Here is a 15,337-nt window from a genome sequence, read left to right on the forward strand (position 1 = left end):
TAGAGTAAGTTTATGTGATTACCTTCATCTGTAATATCCCTGTGTTGCAATCTTAATTAATTCAGATTAATTCATCTTAATCTTAATCTCAAGTTCAGATCAAAGACTCGTTCCTCTGTGACTTCTCCTCTGAACTGATTCAAAAGCCTCCTCTCCCGTCCTCATCTGGCTTCTCTTCTCTTCTGGAATCTCATAAGAACTTCTATGACCTCTCTGGTTTTTTGTTGTTGCTGTTGTCTGTTGGTTTGGTTTTTAATTGAAATATAGTTGATTTTCAATGTCGTGTCCGTTTCAGGTGTACAGCACAGTGATTCCGTTTTCAGATTCTTTTCCCTTATAAGTTATTACAAAATATTGAGTACAGTTCCCTGTGCCATAGAGGAGATCCTTGTTGTATCAACTCTATGCCTTCTTTGAATGACCGTAGCACTTTGTTGTCTGTATCATTTTTATGTCTGTTGTGGCTTTGTGACTGAAAATGAAAATTTTCTATTTGTTCATGTCCTGGCCCTTCCTTAGAAATGTGTTCATTTACCTATTTCATATTTATTGACTACATCTTAGACACCGTGTTAGCTGCTTGTTCTAGATGTTAGTAAAACATAGACCTTCCTGCTCAAAGGGTCACAGTATTTGTGGGAAAACGAACAAACGAACAACTTACGTCTCAAATAGCTTTGTACTTCCCAAAGAGAGCACACCTCGTAGGTACAATAAATATATGTATTATACATAAATGTATAAATAGTTAATGGCATTAAAAACTTGAGATAACTGCTTTTCTATTCTGAGGAAATGATGATAATATTTCACCAGGAGCTCAACACCACTCTGAGAATGAGGGCTTAATCCCCGACCTGGCTCACTGCATCGCTTTCTTATATGAAAATAGACAAGTCTGTACATGCTCTCTACAAAAAGGCTTATCTGGCATGAATTTCAGATAGCAAGAAGAAAAATTCAAGAGGTTCAGAGAAGCATCCAGAAGCTCAGGTGATTGTCTGGCACTAATACAACTTGCTTGACATGAAAAGAGAGCTGTAAATCTCACAAAATTAGATGATCTTCTAAGAATTTCAAAACCGCCTGCTAGTAATTAGAAATCCTAGAAGAACCGCTTCTTTTAAAGCATACTGATAATATGCTTTACAGCTTAATATTCAGAAGCCTATGTTTTGGCTAAGTGAGCTTCAGGAATGAAGGAAACTTGTGGTTCAGTTCCATCTACTCTGGAACCTCTGGTCAAAACACCTACTTCTGTGCTCAGCCATCTTATCATCTGTAAAATGGAGGCAACTCTAAGAAAACATAGTTACAGAGATGTTGCACAGTTTCCTGTGTCACTGTCTTCATTTGTTTCAGAAAACCAATAACGTCTAAGCTACTACTGCAAAGAGTGCAGTGTTACTTGGGGTCATCTAGTGCAGCTCTGTCAAAGTAAAGAAAAGCAAAGGGGCCTAGAATAACTATAATTTTCCCAAGAGGACACTATTATTTTATGGCAAATCTGAGTCAGGAACCCTGATCTCTTTGATGCCATTCCATTGTTCTCTCGTTGGGTTCTCAGCAACCCAGAGAAAGAAAGAGAAATAAAACTCCTATGTGCTGTGTCACTGGTACAGGACGTGGCAAGATTGGAATTGGAGAACTACATATTAACAGGTATTTGGGAAATTCTTCAAACTAATTAAGATATATACCAGGTACATAAAAAACAGTTATGTTTTCCCAGGATGATTCTGTGGAATGAACAGAACTGGTAACTGAAGGTGCCTGTGTGCTGCAGTTCCAAACAGGACGGGTGAATGCTTGTTTTCTGGCACCTTTAAGACTCCACCCCAATATACACATTAAAATAAAATTAACATTTCAACTGGGTCATATTTAATTCTGCATGCTCTTGTAAGTCAGCAAAATAGTCCATATATCATTTAAGTTGTCACTCACTTTCTTTTCTTTTCTTTTCTTTTTTTTGCGGTACACGGGCCTCTCACTGCTGTGGCCTCTCCCGTTGCGGAGCACAGGCTCCGGACGCGCAGGCTCAGCGGCCATGGCTCACGGGCCTAGCCGCTCCGCGGCATGTGGGATCTTCCCGGACCGGGGCACGAACCCGTATCCCCTGCATCGGCAGGCGGACTCTCAACCACTGAGCCACCAGGGAAGCCCGTCACTCACTTTTTAACTTGAGTTTTAATTTCTGAAAGTCTTTCCAAACACAAAACAGAGGTGGGAAAATGGTATATGGGAAGCTGCAGAGATGAAATAAGCTTACTGCATTCGGCATAAAGATGAATACCCAAACAACTTCTGCATAGCTGGAAGTGTCCAAATCTACTATCTTCGTTTTGTAGTCAAGGCTTCCGGAAAAATATGCTAACGGATTCCTAATTACCCAAATGCCCCATATCTGTTTCAGTAAGTATCATTATATATTATGGAAATTTTTCTCAGTGACAGAGAAAGACATCCTGGCCGAGCATCCCCCTGCCCATGACACACAGATGATGGGTCTCAAGCTACCTTGAAGGCGTTGGAGCCCACTTTATCCATTACTAATATTAATGGAGGACAAAACTTCATATTCTGTTTGCTCTGTTTGTTAAATCACTTCTTCCCTTCATTAAGATGGATGACACATAATTGAGTCTGTAGTGTGTGTATCACTGGAAACTGAACACATTTTTGTTGGTTTTATTAACGTCATAGGTTTCTAGGGGGGGTCTACTAAATAACTAAGTCTAGTTTCACAGTTACAAATAAATTACGATGTAATTTTGAATAACGTAAGCTCATCATAAAGGAAGGATACTGAGAGTTGCTACTACCCCTTCCTTGAGGGGCTCTTGTAAAGCACTAAATCAAGTAACAGAGGTTTATATGCATGCATATATTTTCAATGATATTTGAACACACTTGAAAAGAACTCTACGGAATGCATTATAAAACCTCGATGCTGTGTGTCCCTAGTTCCCGGCTCTCTCGTTCAAACTATTTAAATGAACAAAATGTTATCTATTAGGATAGAGTACTCCAAATACTACTTCTTGCAGTACCCTGTCCCAACCATTTGCCTTCCTCTTCCCATTAGTCCTTAATTCAGAAACCCCAGAGATTTGTTCAGTAATTTATGAACATATTTCTTCATTCAGCCAAGAAAATTGATGGATCCCTTACCAAATTTCAGGCACCCTTCTTCAGGATGTTTTCTAGGCATGTTCAGGAAACACAGCAGTGATTAACACAGATGAATATAGCCTCTCTCGAGCTGAGGGGAGAGACAAAAGTAAAGAAGCAAATACAAAATCGTAAGTGTAAATACGTAAATAAAAATTGAATAAATGGGTAGAATAACTAGTATATCAGGTAAGTGCTGGAGAAAAACAGCAAGCAGGGAAGGCGGATGGAGATTGTTAGCTGGTAGGAGGAGGCTGCGATCGGAAACTAAGTGATCACTGAGGGCTTTCTGGGGAAGATAAAATTTACGAGGGAACCTAAGGTTGTGAGAGGGAGCAAGGTGCATATCTGGGAAGTGAATAGTACAAGCAGAGGGAACAGTCAGATGGAAAGGCAATGAGGCAAGAGTGGGCTTGGAGTATCCAAGGAGCAGAAAGGATGTCAGTGTGTGGAAAACAGAGGGAGCAAAGTGGAGAGGAGAAGGAAACAGTCAGAGAGGAAACAGAGGCCCAGATTTCTAGGGCTGTGGAGGCACTTTGAGGACTTTGCTTTTCCTGTGAAGAAGCCATTGAAGAGACTTGAGTGACATGATCTGACTTATGTTTTAACAGGATCTCTCTGGATGCCATGTTGATTAGAGACTGCAGGAGAATAAGGACAAGCCCCAGAAGACCAATAGTTGATTCAAATGTCAAGAAACATTTATGCCTTCACCCTTCAACTTCACAAATGATGCCATTTCCATTGAGCTATTGAAAAATATCATCTGGCTTTCAAAACAATAAACCAGAAGGCATTTTCTCACATAAGCAAGGTCACAAACAACTGTCAGCTAAAGGTGAAACAGCAACAAATCAAATAATAACAAAAACATTTTTTATAGATTTTAAAACCTTACAAAGCATTTTCTTGTCCATTATCTAAGTTAATCCTCAGATCAACGCCATGAGATAGTTATTATTTTCCCATTAGAAGTGACCGCATATTAAATCCTTAGTGATTGCTCAAGAAAAGCTGAAATCTTGAGTGTACATCTATTAATGCCAAGGTTGGGTTTTTTACCCATGGGAACATTGGATGCTAAAATCCACAGGGATTTTCAGCTCAAGATGGCAGACTAGGAAATATATTTACTTTCTGGTCCTCCTGAAACCATGTTTAAATAAAACTGCAGAAATACCAAAATTAATCAACCAATAAAAGCCAAGACATTGTGGAAGTCATCAACCACAGAAAGATTTCAACACATTTCGAGAAGGCAAACAATGAAATGGAGGGGCCATGAATAAAATAATGAAGAAAAGACTACCCTAAGTAGGGTCTGCACAAAGCCAGGCAGCTTTTGCTGAGCCCTGGTTATAGTAAAGGACAGAGGAAAGAAGAGGGGCTGAAAACAAGGAGACAAAAGTCATTTTAGGAAAAAACGTTCACTTAATGAGCTCCAGGGAACACTCAGCCTGCTGCCATACTCACTCATGGATTACAGTGGATTGTTGGTAAGCAAGACAAGAAAACAGGGAACCAACAAACAAAAATCAAGACACGGTTTCTTACTGAGCTCTTCTCAAATGAGATCAAGAAATTATGGTTCAATGCCATAGCTGTAAATCATTTCTGCTCCTGGAGAGGTTAGAAAGGGCTTATCATAGTTACCCTTTTTCTTCAGACAGAATTTAGGTCTGAGCAAAAGCTTTTGTGTCCTCCAACCTCAAAGTTTATTGGGGATGGAAGTCCAAATTTGCTTTGACATACCATAAAAAGAATCTCATGAGCAGAGGGTCAAACTACTTTTGGAATATATGAATTATGCCCAGTGTGATTTTAAATAGATTTTAAACAAAAATATATAAATTTTCACTGATCTATATGATTCTGGGTTCTGAAACTTCTACATGTTACATGCCTGATATATAACACACAATGTCAGTCCCAGGAGAGAGAAGACACTCCAATGAAGCAAGCCAAAGAAACAAGATTCGAACAAGGTAAAGTGATGTGTAGACCAAGACCAGGATTTTTCAGTTCTTTCCTGTCATGCTGTAGCTTCCAGCTCCTGAATAACAACACATGTTTCCCTTGTCCTAGACACACAAGAGTATGTCTCCTCTATGGGGCCTAAGAAGCTCTAGAGTTACATATGTGTAGTAAAGAGTGGACCCAGCCGGCATGCTCACAATGACCAAATTGTGTTGATCGTACTTTATTTTAAACCAATACATCGCTCCATGCTGAAGTTGCAATAAATGATATATTTGCTTTCTAGACATGAATGAGATGCCTTACTGGATATACTCCAGGAAGGCCAGAGAAACTGGCTTCTAATCCATACAGAATAATTCATTGATGAATTCCTTTCAGGAGAGCCCCTGATTTATCTAGAATATAAGCCTTACATACCTGGATCCTTCAAACTAAACCAAAGGGACAAATCTAGGCTGCAAGCCTCAATTAGAAATGTGGGATGGGGTGCTATGCTGACAACTGGTGGTCCCTGACCTATCTTCTGAGATTAGAACCCAGTGTGGTGGATGACCAATTCACGCGTTGAACAAAAGAACACCTCCTACAGAGCAGTGTATGTGTTCATTACAGGTATGGCACTTAGGGCTAAAAGTAACACATGAAGCATATATGATAAGGAGGCACCAGAGTCCAGAGCACGAGCTCTGGAATCACACAGGCTTGCTTCGAATCCCGGCTAAGCCACTACCATCTGTATACCCTGAAGAACAGTCGAAGGTTTAAATGTTCTTTTACCAAATTTCGAAAAACAAGTGAAGAAAGAACCTACCTGCCAGGAAGGGACATCGTGGGGTGCAGCATCCAGTCGCGTCAGGGCTCTGCATCCCCGGCTCAGAAACCTTCACCACCTGGCTCATGGTGATGCTGGCAGCTCAGCAGCCCTGGAGAAGGCGCTCCTGTCTCCAGGGCTCGCGGACAAGCTGGGGAGGTCCACGGAGGTGGCGGGCCACAGCCTGGCAAACTCTGGGTGCCTCCTCCACTCAGCTCTGGGCAGGCTCTGGCCTCTGGGCCCCGTTGCGGGGAAGGGCTGGCCGATACATAGCCAGGGCTGAGGGGTCTGCAGAGCCGGTGCCCAGGCAGGGTGAGCTCTGGAGGAGAAGACTTCCACAGTCCCCAACAGTCTCCGCATGGTGGCCCATCCGGTGCCAAACACCTGCCACCCACAGCGACAAGTCCCAGCCGCTAGAAAGCCCACAAGGGGTCGGGCTCTTTGCCCTCGGGCCGGGTTTCTCCAGGGGCTGGGCTTGTGTGGGGCCCCCATACCACCCCCTGACCCGCCCTTGCTCTGTGACACGTACAGTGCAATGTCAACACCCAGGCTGAGCCGGCCAGTGTTCAGTGCGTGCTAGACCTTGAGAAGACTTAGCAGCTAGGGAGAAGCTCTCCCACTTTCACTCGCTTTTCTCAGATCAGGCAGGCAGCCCATCTCACCCCAAAGCTATGGACACCACACCTCCTTCCCAGGCTATCGTTTTCCGTTCTGCCCCTGTTGTCCCTTTCCATTCTGCCCCTCTTTTCCCCAGCACCCCATTTACGGCTTCGGGTGTCATCGGTGCTGCAGCAGGCAGCACCTCTGACCCCGAAGCTATGGACACCACACCTCCTTCCCAGGCTATCGTTTTCCGTTCTGCCCCTGTTGTCCCTTTCCATTCTGCCCCCCTTTTCCCCAGCACCCCATTTACGGCTTCGGGTGTCATCGGTGCTGCAGCAGGCAGCACCTCTGACCCCGAACCTATGGACACCACACCTCCTCCCTAGGCTATCTTTCTCCGTTCTTCCCCTGTTTTCCCTTTCCATTCTGCCCCTGTTTTCCCCAGCCCGCCCCCCCCCCCATTTACGGCTTAGGCCGGCATCGGTGCTTCAGCAGGCAGCAGCTCTGACACCAAACCTATGGACACCACACCTCCTTCCCAGCGCTGTCATTTTCCAGTCTGCCCTGTCTCCACGTAGAACCGCTACCTATTTCACACGGCTGTTCCTAGTTCTGGGAACACACCACTCACTGGTAGCAATGCCTCAGCCCATGCCTCGACTCATTTACCTGCAACGCTGGCCAACAGATAGACCAACACTTCAAAGTTATGACAGAAAGTTGAGTAAGTTATACGCTTGGAATTGCATTTATTATTATTAACAAGCACAACTGTAGTGCTTAGACTATAACAAGTAATCTTCTAAGTGCTTAGCAAATATTAACTCACTTAATCCTCATAATGGCAACCCTATAGGTAGGTAATGTTCATAATATTCACCTGTTTTGGGGGAAACTGAGGCCCAGAGGGGTTGAATAGCTTGTCTAATGCCACACAGTAAGTAGCGGGCAGAAACCCAGGATGAAAACCAGACCGTCGAGACTTTCATCACTTTGCTGTGTCACCTTAATAGATGTTGTGGTTAGGGAAGGGACTAAACTGACAAGACTCTGAACTTGAGAAGGGAGAAATTAGAAAGTGACTGATCCTAGAAACTAGAGAGGAAAGTTGGAGAGGCACCAAGCTGGAGTCCACGTAGCAGAGAAGCAGACAGGATTGTAGACCACGCAGAGTGTGAAAGGCCAACAGTTTGTTTTCTATTCTCAAAACAATGTTTTTGAGCCATGTTTATGAGCAATGTCCCAACTTGCTTTTAAGGTTTCTTGTGTGAAGAATGGATTGGAAGGAAACAAGATATATGGACACTGGTTAGGACCTCACTGCAACAGACAGGCAAGTTCGGTATTAGGATGTTGAGGAAGAGTTGACAGATTCAGAAGAAATTCAGGAGATAAACTGAAGCGGGCTTAATGGGGTATGAGATGGAGGAAAGGAAGGTCTTAGGGAATTAAAGGGTTTACTACACGTATGAGCAAAGCCTCAAAATTAATCCTTTGAACGTACAGAGGTAGAGCTCTCAAAGGACACCGGTTAGGAAGCAACTGTACGCCCTTTATAATTCCAAGAGACAACACAGATCAACTGTTGCGATGGAAAATTCGGCGGTACCGGTGCCTTTTTTCACTCAAACTCAGTTCCAGTGACTATTACTCACATTTTCTGTGCCTAAACAACACAGCTTGAGGAACTGAAGGGGATTCCATCCTGGTAATTAAGGAGGGTCCCCAACACTGACAGTCCCATCTTAAAAAGCAGTCCCCCTGCATTTTACCCGAGGAGCAATGGCCAGAGCCTCCCTTTTAAAACGATGGGGAGAAACCAGAACATCACACACTGTCCCTTTCAGCTACTGTGAACTGAGCCGCGAGACGACCAGTACCCCCTAGCACAGCGCGGACGGGCCAGCGCGCGGGGGCCACTGTGACAGGCGACAGCACAAGAGACGAAGCCCAGGCCCAGGGGCTCTGAGCTCCACCGGCAACGCCCAGGGGCCAAGGCGTATTACCTTTCCGGGATGTGCTTTCCGCCCTTCCTCGTGGCCGACGAACTGGCTCATGTCACCCCCAAGATACCGCCCACCCAACGCCAGGACTGCCAAAGTCGCCAACCCGGCGTCCCCGGTGCCAGCACAAGGCCACGAACCACAGGCGCCTAGGCACAAGCCCACGCAGCTCGCGGACCTCCTCCTACCGCGCATGCGCCACCGCGGGGCGTCTCGAGATGACTCTCAGCACGCAGGCGGATTAACGCGCTTGATTGGTAAAGAGGATTCTGATGCCTGCAATTTCCCTCCTTAGCCGGAGGCTGGGAGCACACGTCCATTAGTTCGTGTGTGTACCCTTCAGAATTCCAATCATACGGGACATGGAAAGTTGTCCGACTCTCCCAGTTCCTTGTGTGGTTCTTCCAGATATTTCCCAAGTGCTTACATTCACACTTGTATCTTGTATGTAAGTATTTGTACGTAACAGGTATCCTGTAGTTTATAGAAGAGCAGCACACTATACACATACTATATACATAGTCTACAATGTGTCTTGGATAGTGACGCTGTTATCTTTCTAAAATATAAACTTGGCTGGATTGCTCTGTTGCTTGAACATCTTCACTTAGCACAGAATACAGCCCAGGTTGTTAGCATAGCATTGAGAACTCTTTATAAACAAGTATCAGTCTGTCTCTCCAACTGAATTAGAAGTTCAAACTATGACTTCCAAGGACCTACATCATCCACCTCCCTCCTTTGCCCTGCCAGCCTCCCCTGATCTCATTCTCTACTGCCCTGCCCTCACTCACTTTCCCCTGTCCAGCCACACTGGCTTCCTTACTATTCCTCAAACATGCCAAGCACAGTCGTGCCTCAGGGACTTTGCACCTACTATTCCTTCTGCTTCAGAACACACCCTCCCACCCCATCTCCACTCTCCCAGAACACACCCTCCCACCCCATCTCCACTCTCCCAGAACACACCCTCCCACCCCATCTCCACTCTCCCAGATAGCCAATGGCTTGTTTCTCACTTCAAGGCTCTGCTCAATCGACATCTTAATAGAGGGGACTTCCCTGATCACCTACCACATTCCCTCACCTCTTCATCTTCTTTTGTTATTCTCCAAAGCACTTACCACCGCTTGACACTCCATATATTGACTTATTTATTCATCTCTCTCCCCCACTAGAATGGAAAGTACATAAGGGCAAGAACTTTGTTCTCTTCCTACTTCCTAGAACAGTGCCTTCAATTTAGAAGGTGTTATACAACTATTTGCTGAAAATCAATGTATGACTTCTTTGCCCTTTCACACTACCCTCTAGTCACACCAGAGGCTGCCCCTCCAGAGCACAAGTTCAAGCCCTGTGCCTTCTGTACCTGTCCCCAATACCTGGGCTGTCCTTTCCTCATTCCGGCAAAATCCTCTTCCCCCAAGCCCAGCTCAAACGCTGTCTCCTCAGTCAGGCCTTCCTCACTTTCTCCTCTATGTTCCTGCTGCACTTGATTCTTTTATCATAATTAACCCACTTATACTCACTACATGTTTCTCTTCCTAGATAACTGTAAGTTGCTACTGAACAAAGACTTCTACTCACCTCTGTATCCCCGTGCCCTAACAACAAACCTATAAGGCTCTCGGTGTTTACTGAAACAATTTATTTTCTGAGTCTCTACCAATCCTAGGGAGTGCATAGTATAGTCTCCTCCTCATTATCAGTGAGCCTGGCACCTGTGGGAGGGCCTTACAGCAGAGGAGAGTCACCAATGGATCATAACTAAGGTCCTGAGACTGCAATGGCAGACAGCATGGTGAAGTTAGCCCACTGCATGCAGAAGACCCACAGAGGAGTCAGCATATGCAATGGACTACACTTGGTATAACATGTGAACAATCAAGGTTTACAAATGTGTTCTCATGCACTTGTAAGGATCTTCTAGCCCACGCGGAACAGACAGAACACACACAAAGGAGCCTGGAGGAAGTGAGTAGGCCGGCAGCTGCGCCCTAACATCTTAAGAGGGAACATTTCTGTGACTACAGTTTAAACAAATCAGATAATTTGCCTCCTTTCTAGACACCCTGGTTATCACAGGACAGGCCAAGCCTCTCAAGTTTTAAAGCTAAAGTACACGGAAGATCTGTGAAGAGGGCTTAAGATATTTAAGAGCTAGTACCTGCATTAAGCAACCAGGTTATAGAATGAAAATTTATCTTGAAATGCCCGTCTCTCCCTCTCTCTCTCGCCTCCTATCCCCTATCTTCCCACCTCCATCTCTATTCCTTCTCCCCTACTCCCTGTTTTATGTATATACGTGCATCATTTTATATATACACGGAATATTTACTGTCTGTTACGTTTATTTAATAAAGTGCACACTCCTCAGGCTAAATTTAGAAAGAGGACAAAATGAACACTTTCGCATGGGCGTCAGTGGTGTTCCAAAGACAAAAGATTCCTCAGCCTTAAAACATGGCAAACACCACGTTCCTTCTGATAGTTAGATGCTAGAAAAAGGCAAGTGGATCCTTAAAATTCACACGCTATTAAGACCTACTATCAACAGAGTAGATCTTAAAGCGGAAACAAGAAAACACCAGCCTTTTAAGTTCTTCCTGTCTGAAGATAAGAATAAGAGGTGGTAGTGTTCTTCCTCACTTGCACCGAAGTGTAAAAGCGGCAAAAATATCTTCAACACATATATGATGAGGAAGCCGCTCTTCTGGTCCACTCTGTTTTGTTTTGCTTCTAGGGATCTGTCTCACTCGGAACCTTTGCTTTTTGTTTTCTCTTTTATGTACGCTAAGAACCCGAGAGTCTTAACCTTTTCTTCCACCTCTCAACCAATAAATAGGACACAAGAACATTTTTATGTTTTTATGTATTTTCCATTCAAATTTTTAAAAAAGAGATAAGTAAGCTAGTTCAGTTCATATTTCTCACAAAAATCACTTTCCAAACTAAACTAAATTGTTTGTGACCATAAACAGGAAAAAACACCGTACTCTATTAGCACCATCTGACATTTCCACCTTAAAGTTACCAAACACAACTTGACACTAATGTCAGAACTATTAAAAATGTTAAAAACCTCCAAGCCCACTCAAAATGCATACCAAAGTTCAGGTAAAGGAAAAACAAAAACAAAAACAAAAGCAACTCACCGTTATCTTTATGTTCTTTCAGAAACCCATTAACAACACACTGGAATTTAAAACTAGCGTCGTCATCTGACACCTGATGCCCAATTGTACAACTTTTTAAATAAGGAATAGTTTCTGGTAAGTCCTATAAGGCAAAACCATGAAAATATGTATTATTTCCTTTGTAGGGAAAGAATAAAAAATTCATTAGAGAAGGCAGACTATAAACCAGGAGAGTACATTAAACTTTGTATGTCAGTCATTCTGATGAGAGCCATTTTTTCCAAAGCTGCTTTAACCAGTAATTATCACTTGATTTTCATTAAAACTGCAGAACGGACAGTTACCAGGCATGCAAAAAGGAAAAGCAAATCTATGTGAATGAATGCACATGTAACTCAAAATGATATAAAGAGTTCTACCTACACTTATGTTCTATCTTACATTTCAAGGGCCATAAAGCGGCTGTGATTTAAGGAGAGTAGTAGAACAGAGTCAGAAGAACTTGGATTCGAATTAGGAAATAGAGGCAATTTCAGGCATTGTTGAGAACTGGTATTCTTGAGGTGGGAGAAAGTAGACTATCAATAGAAGACAGAAAAGGATAAGTGAAAATTCTCTCGTTCTGAATTTAAATGGAAAGTAGCAGCAGGAACCTATGACATATTTTAAAAATATTAAAAACAAACATGCATATTTCCTAGCTCTGACCACTGAAAAAGTCTAGAAACAACTGATGTCATGTCAAAAGGACTCAGGAGTCACCGAGAAGCTCCAACTGGCCAAAGACAGGGCCTCAGTTAGAATAATAACTGTAACGGAGTCCACGGTGATAGGAATAAATAAAATTTTACAAAACTGCTCACCACTGGAGGATATTTGTGAATCAACTCATTATTCTGAAAACTGTTAAATAAAAGAAGAGAATCATGCCTCTACAACTGGGCAACCAAACAGTTGATGAGGGGAATCTTCTCCTCGTACAAATATACCCAGCTAATAAGTGAAAAAAAGAACAACAGAATTCACCATTCTTTGAAGCCTCAACTGAATTAATGGATGTAGCTATGAATCATCAGTGACTGCTAATACCACAGAAAGACACAATTATATATGTCTCCATGGAAGAACACATCATCACCTATGAAACTGTCTCGCCAAAACAAAACATGCAAGCTTCATTCGGATCAACTACCAATTTACAGGAAATAAAAGGACTGAAGAATATGTTACCAACACATGGAATGTAATCATCGACATCTAGATGGGAAAGATTACCTGGTTTCTTTAAAAACAAAATTCAAGGAGGAAAAAAAAGTGAGAGAGACATGGAGGGAGAACCTATAGATTAAACAAGACTTCAGAGACCTAACAATCCACGGCAAAGTGTGGACCTTATTGGGATCTAATTCAAAATTCTTATAAACATTTTTTTATGACGTTTAGGAGACAACTGCAAATTTGAGCACTCCCTGGGTATTTAATATTAAAAAATGATATTAAGGAATAAAAGTCCTATATTTTAAATGCACGTACCAAAAACGTACAGGTGTAATTACATGCTGTCTCGGAGCTGCTTCAAGATAATATGGAATGGGGTGAAACAGGTGGGGGTACAGATAAAACATGACAGCCATCAGTTGGTAAATAAGAAAGCTGGATGAGTTCATGGGTATACAAGGAACACTCACAGTATTTTTATACTTTTGTATATGCTTAAAATTTGTGATAATTGTTTAAAAACAAGACGACACTGTAGAAAACAGTTTGGCACTTTCTCAAAGGTTAAGTGTAGAGCTACCGTATGATCCAACAACTCTGCTACTACCTACGCTGCACATCTAACAGAACTGAAAGCAGGGATTTGAACAAATATCTGTACACCAATGATCATAGCAGCGTGATTCACAATACCTACAAGGTGGAAAACAACCAAGTGTCAATCAACCGTTGAATAACAAACTATGGTCTATATAACACACAATGCGATTTTCTAAGCCAAAAAAGAAACGGCATTTCGTTACGTGCTATAACATGGATAAACCTTGAAAACATGATGTTTAGTGCAATAAGCCAGACACAGAAGGACAAATACTGCAGATTCCACTTACACGAGGTACCTAGAATAGGCCAATTCACAGAGACAGAAAATAGAATAGAGGTTACCAAGGGTTGGTGGGAGGGAAAATGGGGTTGTTACTGTTTGATGGTTACAGAGTTTTTGTCGAGGATGATGAAAAAGTTTTGGTTATAGACAGCGGTGATGGTTACACAACACTGTAACTGTACTTAATGCCACTGAACTGCATATTTATAAATGGTTAAAATAAATATGATTTCTCTATATTTTACCACAATAAAAAAAAGGAATAACAGAGCTGAAATTTCAATTCTTCCTTTTCCGAGAGTCAGTTTCATCGTCTGTAAAATTAGTAATTGTAGTTGTCTATCCTCTGAGCTTAGTGCAGGGTAAGCACTCAGTAGGAGATAGCACTACTACTTCCACTTCAAGAGCAAAGGATTGCTGTGAAGATTAACTAAGTCAATGGATATGAAAGAACTTTCTAAATGGCAAACTGCTCTACAAATATTAAAAGACATTAGGTGTTACTGTCTCCCAAGGCCATGGAACAGGTCAGAAGAAGGATAATTCTTTTGCACTGGAATGTCCTACATGGGCCAAGAGAATCTATGGGTTTCTGTACTATATCAGAAGGCATTAGGAAAAGGAAGCATAAAACTTAGAGAACAACTGTCTTTTACAGTGATGCTTAAACACGCTCAAGCAACTGCTTAAAGTAAGTGCTAAAGACATAATGGACATACCTTTCCTTTTAGGATACTACTGTAACTACTAAAAGTTTACTTCATTTTCAAAATATAGAACATGGAAGCTTATAGAATTTCTTAAGCATATCTAGAGCCTACTGCCAAATACTATAGTTCAATTCATATCTTTAATCTCATTTTGAAACAGCAATTACAAATGTGTATTTAAGGAAACCACTAGCTTCCCTTTTTGAACCCACGAGAGAAGGCCAGGATTCACCTTAGCATAAGATGATAATTACTGAACTACCATGAATTATTACAGTATCAGAAAGAAGGTCATTTTCAATTACGGCTTCCATTTACCTCTGGCTTGTAATAGCGGCGAGTATTTGTTAAGTCAATCATCAGCCCAAGTTCTTCATTCTGTCCTTGGATTTTGTTAAGAGATCCAAGGGGGAGAAACGTTCTTCTGGAGCAAGATTCTTTTCAAAACTCTGTCAGAAAGAATAAAATAAGGAAGAACATATGTTTAAAATCCTGTACTACATTATCCATTTATTCAAACCCTGTGATGCTAACATATGAGATTCAAAGTAAAGTTTCCTCCTCTGGAGTTTACAAGCGATATTACAATCCTTTCTTCCAGAGAGATTAGACGGAAGAAAATAAGCTCACTTCTATATAGTTATTTCTGTGTTTGTTTATTTCATGTTGGTCTCCTAACCTGACTCTAAACTCCCAGAAGGCAGGGACCACATCCATTTTGCCTACCACTGTATTGCCAGCTCCAAGCAGAGTGCCTGAAAATAAGACACAGAAATAAATACTTCTTGAATATCTACATATAGGAAGGATGGCTT

The 15,337-nt window shown here is 42.2% G+C and overlaps 1 long non-coding RNA gene across 2 annotated transcripts; it reads right to left on the minus strand.

The window, feature by feature from the left end:
- Positions 1 to 665: 665 nt before the first annotated feature.
- On the minus strand, positions 666 to 15,110 carry LOC137217942 (uncharacterized). Of its 2 annotated transcripts, XR_010940343.1 has the most exons (4): positions 14,841 to 15,110; positions 11,727 to 11,850; positions 3,175 to 3,265; positions 666 to 2,205 (listed from the first exon to the last, which is right to left on the minus strand). It is a non-coding gene; the product is annotated as an uncharacterized lncRNA (long non-coding RNA). The 2 variants fall into 2 exon arrangements; XR_010940344.1 differs by lacking the exons at positions 11,727 to 11,850; positions 14,841 to 15,110 and adding an exon at positions 5,966 to 7,678.
- Between the last annotated feature and the right edge of the window lie 227 nt (positions 15,111 to 15,337).

Source organism: Pseudorca crassidens, unplaced genomic scaffold (genome assembly GCF_039906515.1).
Source record: "Pseudorca crassidens isolate mPseCra1 unplaced genomic scaffold, mPseCra1.hap1 Scaffold_1025, whole genome shotgun sequence".
Lineage (NCBI taxonomy): Eukaryota > Metazoa > Chordata > Mammalia > Artiodactyla > Delphinidae > Pseudorca > Pseudorca crassidens.